Here is an 18,273-nt window from a genome sequence, read left to right as displayed (position 1 = left end):
TGAGTGCTCGTATTTTTTACTAATAATGATCAGGGTGACTTCCCTTTTATGGATTTTGTTCTATCATGTAATAGCTTTCTCCTCTTATTGTAAAGTTTGTTAATGGCTGGGGTCCACCAGACTGGACGTTTGCCCTTTGTGGAAAGAGTCTTGGTTTTATTTGGGATTGCCTGATCCATGCAGTCCTGGAGGTGTTCATAGAAGGCATTTGTAAGGGCTTCCGCAGCTTGGGTTGTGGTTTCCTCTGACTCAGGGGCCTTGAAGGATACCACACCAGTCTTGAGTAGTGTGAAGTTTGCTTTAGAGAAGTTCTTCACTATGGTCTTTTTGTGTGGGGGGGGCGGGGGCTGTGGCTTTCCAGTGAGATTAGTTTATGATCAGATCTCACCAATGAGGGATATACTTCGTGTGGAGCATTTTGTCCCCATGTTTGTGACAATGAGATCTAGTATATTTTCTCCTCTCGTGGGAACAGTGACTAGCTGTTCCATGGCATTTGAATTTATGAACTCCAGGAACCGTTGGGCTAGAAAGTTAGGGCTTGAGTAATGTTCCCAGTCTATATTCGGGTAGTTGAAGTCACCCAATATGATGGTGTTTGGAGATACATTTATACCCTCCAGTGTCTTCAGGAAGGCTGTGTGGGGTTCCTGAGTTTGAGAGGGTGGCCTGTAGCATGCTACAATTTGTAGAGCAGTTTTGCCTATTGTTAGTTGCACCTGGATGGTTTCAAGCTTCATGCGTTGCCACCAACCTGGAGGTGTGAGTATCCTTTATGAATATGGATACACCCTCCTTTTGTGGAGTGGTCCGGGTTTTGGGGCGAACGCATGATATGAGGTAAAACCTAATAGTGCCGGGTGCTCTCAGGAGCCTTGAACCAGGTTTCAGTTACAGCACAGACATCGATGTTCTCCATACTGAGAAGGGCCTCGAAAGGCGTGCATTTTGAGATTTAGACTTCTGGCATTGAGCAGCATTACCCTCAATTTCTTCCCATTTTTGTTTTCTAGGGTGGTAGGTTTAGAATTTGAGCCTTGCCTAAAAAGGCACTATGGGGTGGCAAGAGCCTTAGCCAATATCCGGAATCCCAGGGTGACAGGTGCAAGCCGTCCCTTGTGAAGCAGCGTGGCTTGTCAAGCATGTCATCCCAGGCAGACAGACACTGGATCCCCTTTGAATGACACCAGACATTAAGCCAATTGTTAAAGCTGATCATCTTGTCTCTATATTGTGGCATCATTCTTGGTGAAGGAAGGATACTGCTCAGGGTTAGGGTCATACCTGCCTGGGCTACATAATCAGAGAGCTCCTCTATGTCTCTTTTCATGCAGTCCAGGGAGGTACGTCTCAGGTCGTTCACACCAGCATGGACAATGACTGTGTCATATTTGTACTTGCTGTGGAGTGACCAGTGCTTGTGTTATGTGGCGGATTCTAGCCCGATAGGCAGCTTACTGTGACCCTCTCCTTGTTCAGCCTGGTGAGTGGGACGTCAGTGTGTCTGACTATGGAGTCACCTATGACAAGTATGTTTGGTGTTGTATTTGGCCTTAAGGGCTGTGACTGCTTTGCACACTGCTTTTGTGGTTTATGTGTTGCTTGTGGGTGTCTTGAGGTAGCAGTTGTTTGGGTGTCTGCTTTGGAGGCCTCTGCTGTTTAGGTAAATTTTACTCAGAGCCTCCGAGTATGTCTTTGTGTGTTTATGTGTTTGATTCAGTGGAGTGGTAGCATTATGTGAGGCTGGTTTTGTGGTGTGTGTAGTTGCCTTCCCCTCCTGTCTGGTCTTGCCAGTCCTGAGTTGAGAGAGCTCAGCCTCCAGTTTGGCTATTTGTATTATGTGGGAGGAGGAGAGGGTTGTCTGTGTACATGAGGCAGTTATAACATTGCCTCAAGATTCCCAGATTCACCAGCTGGACCGGAGAGGAGATTGACAACTGACCTTTGGACATGCTAGAATAATATTGGGAAATCCTTAATTGAAAACAAGGGCCAGTGGGGAGTGAGGGTGTAGTGCTTTTAATTTTTAGTGCTGACTTATATAATTGCTTTAGTGAGCAAGTGCCAGGTAACTTGAGTGCAATGTGATACAAGTAACTAAATGCAAAATGACAAACAGTAACTTTCTTTCAAGTGAAACAAGGAAATAAGTACAGTAAGCAATGCAGATATCACTAGTGATCCACAGAAGCGCTGAGAAGTTGCGTATTAGGTGAATTAGCTTCCAGGGAAATAACAAGCAAACAAACAACAAGTATATAAACAAAGCTAGATTCAGTAGGCCTGGATCTAGTCTATGCTAGAGCAAATAAGGTGAACCAATTTCAGTAAGATACAGTTCAAATATTCAGGCACTATAAACCTTTAACCAGAAAATTCCCAGCTCAGAAGGGCAGAGTCCAGCCTCTTCTCCCACAAGAATGCAGTCCACGAACCTTCTTAATGTAAAATAACTGGCCTGAAGCCCAAGTGCCTAAACCAGAACTAATACACTTGGACACTGGGCTCTCAATCAGCAGTTCCCAACTTAGAAGGATGAAAGCTACCTGTCCTGCCACCACAGTGCTTGCCACAAACCTTCCTAATGTAAAACAACTGGTCTGAAGCCCAAGTGCTTAATCCAAAAGACTTGAATGATAGCTACACTTTAATCAAGTTACAACCAAGCAGTAATAAATACCATTGAATACTTTAGAGAATGTCTGGATTAGTGCTCAAGTTACACAAACAAAGCTAGATCCAGCAGGCCCGAATCCAGTCTATGCCACAGCAAACAAGGCGCACCAACTTCAGTAAGAAACAGTTCAGATATGCATGCACTATAAGCCTTTAACCAGAAATTCCCAGCTCAGAAGGGCAGAGTTCATGGAGGTGAGCTCCACCTCTGAGATCTGCCTAAAAACGTCACCATGAGTGCGCCAATAGCCTTGGCCAGCATTCCAAAGCCTTAGGCTGACACATGCAAGTTGGTATGGCATTGTTGCAGGCATGTTTCCCATCTGTGCTTGTGTCCCATCTTTCCTGTAGGTAACCTACTGGTAAGCAATACAAAGCCTGAAACCTATACATGTCCACTAGCTTCCAAGATAGGCTTTTGGTGTGATTATGTATGAGTAATCTGTATGTTATTGCTGTACTTAACTGTTGTCTGACTACATGGTGAATGTACACTGTATATTGTGATCAGAAAACTCTGTATAATCACATATGATGTTGGAGATGGCCTGCACTGTAGAGGTTCACAGATAGGTAGTAGGCTATCTGCCCAAGGGCATTTAGAAGCATAGCTACAGTGTGGTGGCTTTACCTGCACCATTGATGAAGTAACTGAGCCTCTGTCAAGCGTAGCCAATGAAGTGATTCCAGGCAGAGTTTCTGGAAGCTGTTGAAGACTGGTGTGCTGTAGGGTGATAGGGGCACATAGTGATCTCAAAAGTGCATGTTAACATGACAAACCAACAGCATTCAATTTCCCCAACAGGTCTTGCAGCTGTAGAACTGGAGTGGCTCCCCCACACCCTGGCTGTATGTGTCTGGGACACATGATCCCAGGGGTGTATATACTGTTGGCCAGTCATACATCAAGGTTTCCCCTGAAGTGTGTCAGTGAGTGGCTATGCCAAATATAGCTAGGCTGTTAATGTATAGTCTTCCAATTCATGTGTCATGTCAGTATTTCGAGAAGCTCACTGGGTGTGGGTGGCTCCGCCTGTTGTGTACCCAAGCTTACACATAGGATTCACAGACATAAGAAATAGGCAGAAGGAACATCAATGTCAATAGTGTAATGGCTACAGAATTTGCATAATATCTGTGCAGTCCTGGTTCAAATTCCAAAAAAGTCAGAGATGATTTACATGTTACATAGTATACCTTAACCACAGTTTGCATATATAGGTAGTATTCCACAGAATAATAAACATTTGGAACACACAACCACTGAAATGTGCATTAATCACCCTTGCACTACCAGTGCCTGCTCTGAGAGGTAAAATTACCACTGCCAGGATTAGAACAAGCAAACCTGCACACAATCTTCACAATAACCTACCACTAAGCTACTTGAGATGTACCAATGGCAGTTGTGTATACTGACAGGTTAAAACACAAAAGGTAGGAATGTGTGGAAATAGGACAGACCGGCATGTACCCAATGAAAGGTGTATGCTATATATGTATATGTATATATATATATATATATATATATATATATATATATATATATATATATATATATATATATATAGAGAGAGAGAGAGAGAAGGAGAGAGAGAGATATATGTCGATATATGGGGATATACATATAGATATATATATATATATATATATATATATATATATATATATATATATATATATAGGTTCATAGGTTAGTACTAGGCTAACTGCCCTTTTGGGCTATTTGAAGCCTAGCCAGCCAGTTACCCCATGTGAGAATCAAACACTGCACCTTGCATCTTTATATATTTTATATATATATATATATATATATATATATATATATATATATATATATATATATATATATAAAATATAACATCTACATAACCATGGAGGTACATATAAATGGGATACCTACCAAATACCGACTGCTTGACATACCGACAAGCGTAATCATGAGGCTTAAAGTCCAAAAGACGACAGTACCGAAACACCAGAAGCGTGAGGTTTGAAATCCCGATGTTAAGGGACATTTAGTCAGTACTTCTGGTGTTGCGGTTCAGATAGGTTACTGTGTGCAAGTGTGTTTCTGAGGGCTGTAGTGTGTTGCCCATCTGCTCATACGTAGTGTAGGATGGTTTGTTTGGATGTGGTGGGTAGCAGTGTGTCTGTGTGTGCGTGTGTGTGTTCCATGTTTGTGTTACTTTCGTGAGTTACTGTCACTGATGGTAATGTGAGATATGGGAGTCTGGGCCCAGTACTGTGGGCGTCAGAATTGTGTGGTTTGAGGATTCTGTAGGTATCCCGTATACAGCGGTTGAAGTGTTCATGTATGAGTATAACATGGACCATAGCAATCACACATTCCGCCATGACCCAACTTTATGAACAAAGGATATGGAGAGTATATGCCTATACACTATTACAAATATGTGCTATGGACATGAGCCAAAGAGGGTCAGTCACCAACACAACTCCAATGAGTGCAAATACCTATGACAGAAATACACAGCTTTCATGTAGCAACGCTTTATTATATTCCAATGTATTGCCGAAAGGATTCAAGGACTAACATCGCCTGCATGCTATACAGGAGCCAATTAACAGTGCCTTAATGAATCAGCCTGCAATTACCATAGTATTAGTCCACTAAAGGATAGGTGTTCAAATAGGGAAGGAACCCTCACGCACATATCGATTATGTATAAAAGCAGTTCCTACACACCTGCATCTGCTATGTACACCCACCAACATCACCCCCACACCCAAACAAATTACAATACAAACTGTAATAACATCAAAAATCATTCACTCACTGTACAACATCTGCAGAAGCCTTAACATACCTTGTTAGAGACACACTAACATGGCCCTATGTGAAATAGTTGCTGTTATACAATGGAACAGCTGTTGATGTTACAGGGTTTGTTTGCACTAATCCCATTTCAGAGGGTTGTGCGTACACCGGAAGTGTTACCAATTACTGATTAACAGCACAGTATGATACACGTACACCAAACCAAGGATGTCTGGTGAGCACACTGTAAACCACCTAACAGTTCATGCATAGCCATACAGCCTTGAGCTGCCCAAACATCCTTGCCAGACTGAAACATCTGCAGAAGTATCAGGTACAAACAAACCCTGCATAAGTAGCAATGTTCTGAAATATAACAGCTGTACTCACATGTAGAACCTAGCCATTACACACAATCCACAGGAGTCATGAAGCTAATATATCTCTGTCTGTCTCCATATAGCTGTTGAAATAGATCACAAACAACACATCCAGGCCGTCTTCCTCGAAAGTAAGGCAAACGGACAACGCCCAAGTGGAGTACTCAATTATACACCACTGTTGCCATGGTATTGGCTAATGGAGTAGCTGCACAGCTGATGTGCATCTAATTAACTACTTTGGAACACCAACTGGTGGTTAGGATAGCACGTTATCGATATTTAACTATAAAATGATGGCTTATCACACATTCAAACCATCTGTATATACCAACAGAATGAAGATTGAACCACAAACTGAAAAGGTATGAATTAACAGTCAACGACACCTCGGGTTACTAATAAGGTATGTAGAACACTCAGTATGTCTGTGTATGTAGTACCTGTTCTGTAATATTTAAAGTGTACACAATCCATATAGTGGAAACAGTTATCTTGTAGTGATGTATTGTTGAGCATAGTAACGCTTGTAGTATTTATGTGTGTACTGCTGTAGGTCACAAGGCAAACACCGCATACACCACAAGGGATGCTATATAAGGGCTTTGAACCCAAATATTCCTCACCAGCCGCTCTCAGTGGCAGGGATGCTCCAACAAGTATGTGCTATAACAGGGGATAGTATATGTTGATATATTGTAACAGTAGGCATATGTATGGGTGTATTACTGAGAATAACATGTCAAAGGTTGGCCCACTGTTCAATTATGATTTGCATTGTGGGATATTGTGCCAATAACTGTGTAATGTACAGTATTGTAGGCAGATATGTATTGCAAGTTACATAGCATTACTGTTATGTTAGGCAAACGATAGTTATGTCTATTGGCATTTACAATACACAATAACAGGATACATATGACTTGTAGTCACCCGACAGTTTATCAGCATGATAGCAAAGTAAAATGGAAGAGCTAGTTAACTATCCATGCACATAAGACATGTAATAATTGCAAAGGTAGGTACTAGGCTGTCTGCCCAAGGGTATTTATAAGCCTAGCTAGAGTGTGTTGGCTTCCGCCACCCCCTTAGGTTAGTTCCCTGTGCCTCTGAATGGCAGAGCCATTAGTTCCCTGTGCCTCTGTCCAGCAGAGCCACTGCAGTGATCCCTGGGGTACATGTCTGTCTCCCATCCACCCGTCAAGGTTTCCCTTGAAGAGTGCTAGTGAGGGGCCCTGCCTGATGTACATTGGAATCATGTTTGAAAGCATGGGGAGTCTCTAGGTCAGTAATCCATCCATCCAGCACGTCCTAGTCATCGTTGTGGTTAGGTGTATATCCCTAGAGCATGTGTCTCTCAGAGGCTTCTGTTTAGGTGGAGCATATCCAGCAATACTGGGATGGACATGGGCCTTGTATGTCAAGCAGAGATCCCCTGTGAGTATGCGGTATGCAACCGAGTACAGCTGGAGTTTCTTAGGTTGGGCTGCATAGGTCATCTGTTTGAGGTCAGTAATCCTCTTGGTGTGGTACCGTTGTGGTCTTCCAAGCTGTTGCAGTTGTCTTGTAAGGTACATCCCAAATGGGGTGTTGTATCCTTTAATGGGTCTAATAAGTCATGAGTAGAGAGGCACAATGGCCTCCTTTGTTCTGGATGCGAACCCATTAGAGATTGGGGGGGGCCACGTAGAAGGATATTCTAACCACCTTGTCATTATGAGTATCGAAGGAGAGATTGCTATCTACTGGGGTTCCCAGATCCCTTATTACCTTTTCTGTATGTAGGGGACTAGAACCTATGTGGTAGTCTGCGGGTAATTAGTTATATCCAAAGGGGATGACTATGCACTTTTTGGCATTCAGCTTGAGGCCATGATATTGACACCAAGTATCCGTCTCAGTGTGACCCTTCCAGAGGGTGTCTGTATCAGCTGGGGAAACAATTATGGCCCCTAGTATGCAGTCATCTGCAAACCTTTTCAGCCAAAGCCTTGCCTGTACATCAGAGAATTATATACCGAACATGAGGGGTCCTAGGACTGAGCCCGGGGGGATGCCACTTGTAACTGGTATACAGTCGGACCTAGGGTATGCAACTCCCACTGTGTGGGTTCTGTCCGTGAGCCACTTTGCAAACTATCACATGACATATGGGTTAATGTTCAGGTGGATGGGTATGTCGATAATACCAGAATGGGGAATGGTGTTGAAAGCCTTTGAGAGATCAAGGTAGGTTGTGTGGACCTCCTTACCCTCATCTAATGCCTTGGTAACTGTCTCTAAGAAGTCCACCAGGTTTAGGAGGCATGGTCTGCCCTTAACAAAGCCATACTGGGAGGGGTCAAAGGTTTGGAGGTACCCAATGTCTCTGTGACTGAGATCCATGATGATGTGCTCCATAGCCTTGCAGACCAGGCCTATAGGGCAATAGATCCCGTGGTCCGTTGTGGCGCCACCTTTGTGGAGTGGGATAACTGTTGCTGTGTGCCATTCAGAGGGCACAAAGCCCGATGTGAGGCTATTATTGAACATGGTGCATAGGTGGGGAGCCAGTATGTTCTGAAGTTCATGTAAAACACAGCCTGGGATGTTGTCCGGTCCCATGGATGCTGTGATATTGGCTTTAGAGTGTGCAGCTTTTACCTGCATAGTTGTGATTACAGGGACTCTACACTCTTCCTGTACAGATATGGGCCCTTTAGGGGGTTTGATGGGGGAAAGGTAGCACTGAATCTATCTGCCAGGATGTTGGCAATATCAGTTGGTTATGTAATGTTCATGCCTTTGTGCTGTAACTCAGAGCAGATCTGGGTGTTAACATTGAGATAGTTGACATAATTATAGAATGCTTTGTGGTTGTTGTTGGAATTAGTGGCAGTTTTGTTTCCATAGCTAGCTTTGGAGGATCTTATAAGAGATCTCACCTTCTTACTGAGGCTGACCAGGGAGCTCCTACACACATGGGATTGTACTCTCTTTTGCAACAGTGTCTTCCTTCTGTTGTACAGTTTGTTTATGGCAGGGGACCACCAGATTGGCTTCCTTAATTAGGAGTATAGCATCTTGGTTCTGTTTAGGATAGCATGATCCATGTACTCGTGTAAGTGCTTATAGAGTGCATTTGTGTAGGATTCAGCAGTTGTAACAGTATTGTCCATCTGCATGGGTGTCATGAAGTTCACCATGTCTGTCTTAAGAAGCATGAAGTTTGCTTTGTAGACATATTATACTGTGGTTCCCTTAATGGGGGGTGGGGCGGGATGTGGATATCAAGGTTGTTCAGCTTATGGTCGGATCAGACCAACAAGGAGTTGACTTCAGGTGTGGAACACCGGTCACTCATGCTGGTAATGCCTAGGTCTAGGATATTGTTGCCTCTGGTTGGTGTGTGGATAAGTTGATCCAGGGCATTGGTGTTTATGAATTCCAGAAAGCGTTGAGCTAATGAGTTGGTACATGAGTAGTTTTCCCAGTTAATGGTGGGGAAGAGTCAGTGAGACTATGTGATGAGTGTGGTGTGGTGCGAATGTTTACCTTCTCCACATGACTGTCAGGGTCAGTCTTGGTTGGAGAGAGCTTTGCCTCCAGTTTGGCTAGATAAGTGCATTTCTCACAGGTTGTAGTGTTGGGTGGTAGGTGGAGAGGGTTGCCTGTGTATATGAGGCAATGTCTACATTGCCTCAAGATGTCCAGATTCATCAGATAGATAGGAGAGAACACTGGCAGCTGACCCTTGGACATGCCTGAATATAAAACTAATTTCCCCTAGATAAGTGAAGAAAGTGAGTACAAGAGCTATTTTACTCTAAGCAAGTGAGAAAAGTATGTACAAATCCTGTTTACCTCTAGGTAATGAGGAATATTGAGTGCTATAGTAATTAGTAGCTTACGTAGTGCTTACAAGTTCTGAACAAGTGCTGAGCATGAATAAGCAATCCACATAGGGTCTTGGATAACATAAACACACTGTTCCCCCCAACAGGTACACAATCATATATCCATGTACACCACAGAGGCCCTGTACCCACAACTATGCAGGTACAAGCTGCACTCAGGCTGCATGGGACCTGTCCACATCCCAGGTTGTATCATACACATATGGCAAAACAAGTTGCTCTCCACATACACATCATGTAAAACATAGCTTCATGTCAGGCTGTGTATACACTGAATGGTGCACACCAACAGGTATCACAACCCACAAAGGGGGAGACACCACTGATAATGGGAAGTACTGCACTACTACCCTGCTGAGTCTGGTCTGAAAGGCCATGAACCTTGATCAAATTATTTGATGTCAGCAGTACAGATGTAGAATGACAGTAAGGTTGATTTCACACTGCATATCATAACCTTGCCAGGTCATAGGACATCATCACCCATACTGTGTTCAACCTACACTCGGTATACTAGATGTACATTCCTATGTCACAGGAGTGTTTTGCAACGGGAGCAAAGGAAATTCACCCCGGGGATCATGTCAGTCACCCTGTTAGACAGGGGTCTAGGGAAGTAAATAGTGTGGGAAGAAATAGCCAGAGAATTGTTATGGCTAGGCTTGTATAGGCCCTAGGGCTGATAGCCTAGTACCAACCTATGAACCTATGAACCTATGACTACTGGCAGAACCAACACTACAGAAGGTGTCTGAATAATACATGCATATCACACCAGTGCCAGCTACAGTAAGACAGGGTTAATTAATTGTACTCCCCATCATTGTAGTCCATACCACACAGACTAACAGAAGTCATCTGCCTACTGACATATGCGAATGACTATGACCTAGGAGCAATAGCCGACTCAGAGTGTTGTGGACAACACACAGAAGGGGCTTTGTGGGTGAGGTGTGTGTGACATATGGCCACAATCTGACAGCTACATATTGCATTGTCGCCGCCATGTTAATAACCCTGTACCCATGAACTACCACCTAGACAGCAGTCAACATAATGGACACTGTGTGTAAGGGATGCAGCTGGGCAGTTGTCTTTCCTGTGATAGTTACGTCAAAACACCTGTCAGTTAGTCGTATGTGGCAACCCTAATCATGACAGGGTGCCATCCATGAATATAGAGATCATTGTCCAGCCATACACGACACTCAGGTGACCCATATCAGATCACATATTTCCTTTAAGGGGTATTGGCCATGTTCAGATGGCCTCACCAGCCTTCCCATTCCCCATCTCCACTATGTAGCATGATGCATACCCTGAATAAATCCATGTCCAACCCAGTGATGTTGGACATGCTACATGTACACATCCTGATCTCAAACACATACTTCATGGACATCCACCTTCCTAGTACTAGGATCACCACATGCTGGACAGATCCTTGTCCCATACACTTTACATAGTCCTGCCATACTATGCATTCCTGTCCAACAAAGCTGCACATCGCCCCCTCTCAGACATGGTGTGATGACCACATGGTAAATGTATCATTAACTCTGTGGATCAGATATGTGGCACTGCTCCACCTGGCCCCAGAGATCTTCCTATCAGCTACAGCTAGGTAACCTTTCATTCTAGATTCATACATGGCCCAGGGCATATAGCCTACTAGTTGACTTTGACTGTACATGTTATAGTTGATATCCATCCCTGCAAATACCATCTGGCTAGCCAGTGTCCCATGTGTATCACATGTGCAACACAGGTGATACATGGCAGGATGTTGAATTGCTGTACAGTGCCATGTAGATGTATATGGCAGAACACATACATGTAAAACCTTCTGTGAGCAAGTCTGCAGGGTCACAGGTGATGTCCGTTAAGGAAGTGTAAGTCTTTATATGTGACATATACACAGCATCAAGGACGACTGCATTAATGTGGACAAATCCAGCCATGTGCTGATAGACAGGAACACCAGTACAGGACAACAGACATGCCCACATCAAGACAGCATCCTCATGGAGTATGAGCAATATAATCAGGTGACACACACACATATATGGTGATAATATTCATTCACCATTGAGTGTCCCATGTGTGTGACACAAACATGTCAGTGGTGTCAGTGTCATGTAGATTTGCAAAGACTATTTAATCATAATAAATGCGATACACATGTATGTTCAGCTGTAGCTCTGTATGCCTCTGTGAGTTACTGTGACCTGTCTCCATCATTATGTCTTCCAGATATGGCGCGTGCAAGGCTACCCCCTTATACCGGCTTGGAGGATGAGGCCCTCATCCCATACCTACATCACAATCATGATATCCTGTTCAGCCATGTGCCACAGGATGCACAGTAGCGGGATGCCCCTGTGGATAGAACTTTGCAGGAGGGTTAATGATGTGGGTGGCCACAACCGCACATACCAGCAGGTGCGCAGACACTGTACAGACCTCATTAGAAATGCAATCACCAGGGAACAAGGTGCAACAGGTGGTGGACCACCAACCCAGCCCCCACTCACATGTACCGAGGAGCTACTGGCCAACCTGGGGACACCTGCAGAACAACATCCACAAGCCTTAGCCGATATTGTGGAGGTGGGTGTCTCTCAACCACCAAGCCTGGAGTTGTTTGGTAAGTCACTACTGCGCCTATAACAACTATATTCCATATAGTTGCATGTGTCACTGTACAATATGTAATGTAACATCATATGCAAGGCATGTATACACACATGCCGCATACTATAGTATTCTACTCTGTGTATGCACACATGTGCATACACCATAGTATAGTCTAATGTAGTGGTGTATGTGTTAACTTGCACATTGCACCCTGTAGCTATCATACAGGTGTGGATAATACTCATACTGCTGTGTTACTCCTATTTAGGTACCTCTGGCGTTCCGCTGTGACAGCAGCCCATTGCAGGTGAGACTGTTATTATATATCAGGCATCATAATGCACAGATCTATCTGCCATGTGGCTATTTACCACATGTACACGTAATGTATGGTTTTGTCACAATATACAGGTCGGACCTGCAATGCATCACAATGGCTACCCATGTGCAACACTTGCAAACTATGTGAATCACCGACATGAATCCTCACAAACTGTCATTGCCAGATGTGTGGACAGCCGTGCATACAATGGTGGAGATGCTGTTCACTGTAGGGACATGTACTACAGATCAGAACTACACATGTGGGGAATACAAACAGTACTACACAGTGAGCTGGAATATGGCCAGCCCATAGGATTCAGTGGTGTGGATTATAGCCCTGCTATGAATGTCACACAATGTGATGTGCTATCTTGACATGTCCATGACGTCAAGTGGCCTGGCTGCAACACTGCCTAACTATCCGGAAAAACATATCCCACATACCAAATATACCAACCTTTGTCTGCATAACCCTGTCAGTGGAGCCTATGACATCTATGGGTGTATGTCATATGGGACAACACAGACATGTGAAATAGATGCCCATCACAATAATTTGGCCAACACATGTACACACATGGCCATGGAGGATGGCCAGAGACATGAAGCAACACATACAGTAGACATGATGTGCTTGTGCATACACCCCGTCATACAATGGCTGCACACGGTCCAACTATGGCTTTGTGTAACAGTTATATTGCAGATGTGGAACACTAGACATCCTACAGGCCTGTGCACATCTTGTGTAGGCGTGACATCAATCCACCATATAAGATGTGTTGAACATCTTGACTGTGTCATGACATGACAGCAGTCACCTGTACAGTATCCACATCAGCCCACAGATACAGTACATTCCCCTTGCTGGTGTCGGACATCAATGTCATCCTTGCTCCTCGTGTGTGTGTGTGTGTGTGTGTGTGTGTGTGTGTGCATGTGTGTGTGTGTGTGTGTGTGTGTGTGTGTGTGTGTGTGTGTGTGTGTGTGTGTGTGTGTGTGTGTGTGTGTGGTACATAGATGTCATGTGGGACATGGTGTACCGACGAGTTTGCCATGTCTGGCCATAGTTGCCAGGCAGCAGCAATATGGTTGCAGATGTGCAGGGGTGTCATCCGTATACCCTTCAGTGACCTGTGTCACACATTTCACATTATGGTTTAATGTGTATACACCTCAGTGACGTGGGTCATATTCCACAGTATATATATATATATATATATATATATATATATATATATATATATATGTATTGTATCTGAACACAGTCATGGCTATGAACTGTGTCTGTAGCTCACACTGTATAGCAACAGAGATGCCTCATGATTCCCTGCAATGGCCATGCACATCAGCTAAATGTGCAGTCTATCTGTAGGGCAGACAGACAACACTGCATTGGGACACCATTACCCCACTGTATATATGACAGGACACCATTGTGTTAAACATGTATGCATGTCATTGCACAAGTCAGCAGATCACATGCCATACTACATGTGATTGTCAAGGTCATATGCCACACATCAGGCAGGTGCACTGTTAACTTGTGCTGGTCTACATGGTGTAACACAGGGATGTATGCTAATTACTACTATGATTGTGTAATTTGCATGCCTTCTGCTATGACACATGCATGCTGTTGTGTGCAACCCAGGGATGTATGATAACTACCACTATTACTGTCTGCACTGCATGCCATCTGCCGTATCACATAAATGTTGCATGCCTTCTGTCATATCACATGCATGTTGGGTGCCATAGCATGTGTGTGCATGTGTCTGTGTGTGTGTGTGTCTGTGTGTGTGTGTGTGTGTGTGTGTGTGTGTGTGTGTGTGTGTGTGTGTGTGTGTGTGTGTGTGTGTGTGTGTGTGTCTGTGTCTATTGTATAGATTGTAATGTACAGTTCTTGTCTGCCCCTCACAGGTGATGCAGGTGCGTTGCCCTCCTGTGGTCCATCTGATGTGAGTGTCCACACAGACTCTAGCAGTGATGATGAATGTATGATTGAGGCACAGGCAGGGTTCTCAGGGGCTGAATCTGTGCCATTGGTTGCCATTCCACCTATACCCCCCTCTTTCCCACACACAGATCTCATGCCTACACATACCGCATCACCAGTGGCCATAGAGGAAGGACAGTTGGCATGTGGTAGCTTGGAACAGGAAAGTGTGGGGGCTATGGAAGGTGTGCCTGCACACCATGGTGTCAGCCAACTGACTGGTGATGCCCCATACAGGCACATGGCCAGTGCTGCTCATAGGAGGACCTCTGGCCAACATGCACCTGCAAGACAGAGCTCAGCAGCTGGTGTCACCAGACGCATGTTTCAGGCTATAATGGAGGCACAGGCACATGCTGAATGGCACAACAGAGAAGATCATAGCCTTCAGAGGCTGCTGTCCATTCTTTAAACAACAACATCCAGGCAATGGTAAATGCTCAACAGCAGTTTGCTGAAGCTTTGGATAGACGGTTGGGTGACATGGTTGAAGTCCTTGACCATGGCATGACAATCTGCGAGCATGAGCTGTCTGTGTTGGAACATCTGGTAGGAGTGAGGCATTGGGCATGTGGAAAAACCCACACACCGTTTAGGGCAGTAAACACCTCATCTCCCCCCAATTTGTGGGGTTAACCCCCACAGTGCACCTGGTGCGTGGCCCCGGCCAACACCCGGCAAGAGGCCTGTGCCATCCCTGGGGGTTTCCCAACCCGGGACATGGTTTTAAGGGGGACAAGGGTAACAGACAGGAAATTGATTTCCTTGGGGAGTAACCCCGGCAGGCACAGGTCCATTGTCCGGTGACAACTAACTGTTTAAAATGGCCTTTTTAAAAAGTCCCAGTTGGGCAATTTTCCCTTTAGGCCAAGCAATTCCAAGAATGTTTGCATTTTTCCCCTACAAACACCACGGAAAATAAGGGCACCGTAACCCCCACATGAAACCCCCTTTCCCCAAAAACACAAAAAGACAAAGGGTTTTAACCCCCCCACAGATGTCATCCAATGGGGGCACCAGGTCTTCTGGAAAAATCACCCCGTTCAAGGGGGGAGGGCCGTGGGAATTGAAACCCCCATTGGGGAACATTCAATTCCCATGACAGGGTAAACAACTAAAATAAAGGGATTTAAAAATTTTAGTAAAAGTTAAAAACCCCCAAAATACCATTACCAGGGGAAAAAATCCCCTTCTGTTAAAGGGGAGGTGCCCTTTTGTAACAACAGTAAATTTCATTTGGTCAAGAGTTCCTGGGGGGTTTTTCCTTAGGTTTAAATTTCATTCCCCGGGGTGGGAGGGTTTATTAGTTCCCCTATGGGAAATTCCCCACTCCAGGGAAGTATAAACCCACACACCCAAAAACCCACACACAGTGGAAATTCCCCCGTTAAACACCCCATGTCCAAAAATAAAACGGATTAACCCCACTGTGGTACAGATGTTTCTTTTTTACTTGCATCACAGGTTAAAAGTTACAGGAGGGTGAGGGAAAATTAGTGATTACCAATAAGGCCCTAATGGACCCAAAAACCCCCCCCCCCCCACAACATGCCAGTAAAAAATGGTTGAAATCCCCAAACACCTTTCCTTTTGGCCCCCCATTTTTTAAAAAAATTTTTATGGGAAAAAGACTTTACCAAAGGGCCCAAAAAATATTGGGGGGGATGCGGGTTTTTAAAAAAGTGGTTACTTTTTTAAAAAGCCCTTCCTTTGGCAGTTTTCCCGAATTATTTTTGCCCCATTGGGAGGGTCTTTAAAAAATGTTTAAAAAAAAAGGTGTCCCCCCCAAGTTTTATTTAAACCTTCGTGTCACCCTTTTAAACTTTTCCTGGGTTTCTTTAATGTTGTTTTTTGTTATTTTTTTTCCCTTCAATTAATGAAACCATTTTACCAGTTACACAGGTTATTGTAGGACTGCTTGTGACACACCCGTGAGCTGTCCTCAGCAAACATCCATCTGCAAAGATGCCCCACCACTTAGTTATTTCCACACATCTGTCCATACCTGAGGTACATCTTTCCGTTTCAGCATATCACCATATACAGTTGGCAATGTTGAGGCTGCATTGCAACTGCATGATGTACTAAGATACATGTCACCTGCATACATCAGCAACTGCCCCGCATGGTATCTGAACACACACCACTACATGTACATGGTGTAGGTCCCACAATCCTGTCATTTGGGCATGTTTGTAGGCATTGGTTTTGGTGGTAATGACATACATGACACATGGACTGTTGAATGATATGATAGGTGTCATGGGCGTCCAGTACAGACGGTATGTTACCTCTGTCAACATTGTTATCACACCTTATGTGCTGTTAGCATACAGCAGCCATGGTCCTACCATGCATGCGCATGTGTGTAATGGCTGTAGCCACCTGTCTGCACAAAGGACAACAACAACTATGCTATTTTCATGTATTTTGTGTGTGTGGCATGTACATATCCAGGGGGTAACCCGGGGTACTGGTGTACAGCAACAGTCATCTGCTAATGCTGTAAATTGGGGGGCCCCCGGTATTTTACAGCTGACCTGGTTACAGACAGTGGTATCATTGCATTGCATAACACATGATGCAACTGTGTCAGTACATGGGGACCCCTACAGTTGATGTAGAGCTTGGTACAGTCCACTGGTCAAGGGTCACATGGTGGTGTACTCTTTTATGTCCCACAAAATGTATGGATGTGTGTTGGTGGTAAAGGGATGGTGGTGTCTGAGGTTTACATCCTAGAAAGCAGCATTTGACACTGTGTCCTGCACCTGACTCTTTTGTGATGCCTTTGGGGCTGGTCAGTACATGTGAGTGGCCTCTTTTTGTGGGGACACCACCACCTGGAGGGTCCATACCTGTGTTATGGCCCACATGTCTGGTTCTGAGGTATATGGTGGTAGTGCTATTGTGCACTACAGAGCCTTCAGCCAGCTGTTCCTCAGATGTCAGTACTCCCCATTGTTGGATCTACAGTGAACAGCTGTGATTATGGACACTACACATCTAGCACTGGTTAGCATAAGCATACAATGCAGTTGTCCTCTAGGTGTCAGGGTGTTATCCTGTGTTTAGGACATTTGCCTTGGAATGGCACTATATGGGTGGATGCGACTTAGGTATTATCTCCACTCCCTTGAATCATGGATGCATGTGATATGTGTCAAAGGCCTGTCTACTGTCAGTCATGTCATCCCAGAATGACAAACACTAAACCTTTACAGCAGAACACTGGCTCATTGTGTTGGTCAAGCAGTTTCCACTCTTAGCAAGACATCACTATGAGTGGTGGTATTGTCTTGGTATAGGATGGTACATCTAAGGTGACGGACAGCAGCAGGCGTTTTGTGAAAATTTTCAGATATATGTAAAAGGGATTCCTGCTAACAATGACAACTACTGGGCCCCTTACAATTTTGTTTTCTAACTGTAATAGCATGGCCACTGTGGCCTTCCATGTTTAGAATCAGAGTGCATCCCAAACAGCCATGTGCTACTAAATGTATGACCATGCCCAGTATAACCTTGTGCAGATGGAGACATAGTGCATTCCGAACAGCCCTGTGCTATTTAAGGGGT

This window comes from Protopterus annectens, chromosome 2.part0 (genome assembly GCF_019279795.1).
Source record: "Protopterus annectens isolate FY-2018-M chromosome 2.part0, PAN1.0, whole genome shotgun sequence".
Lineage (NCBI taxonomy): Eukaryota > Metazoa > Chordata > Ceratodontiformes > Protopteridae > Protopterus > Protopterus annectens.
This window is presented reverse-complemented; position numbering follows the sequence as displayed.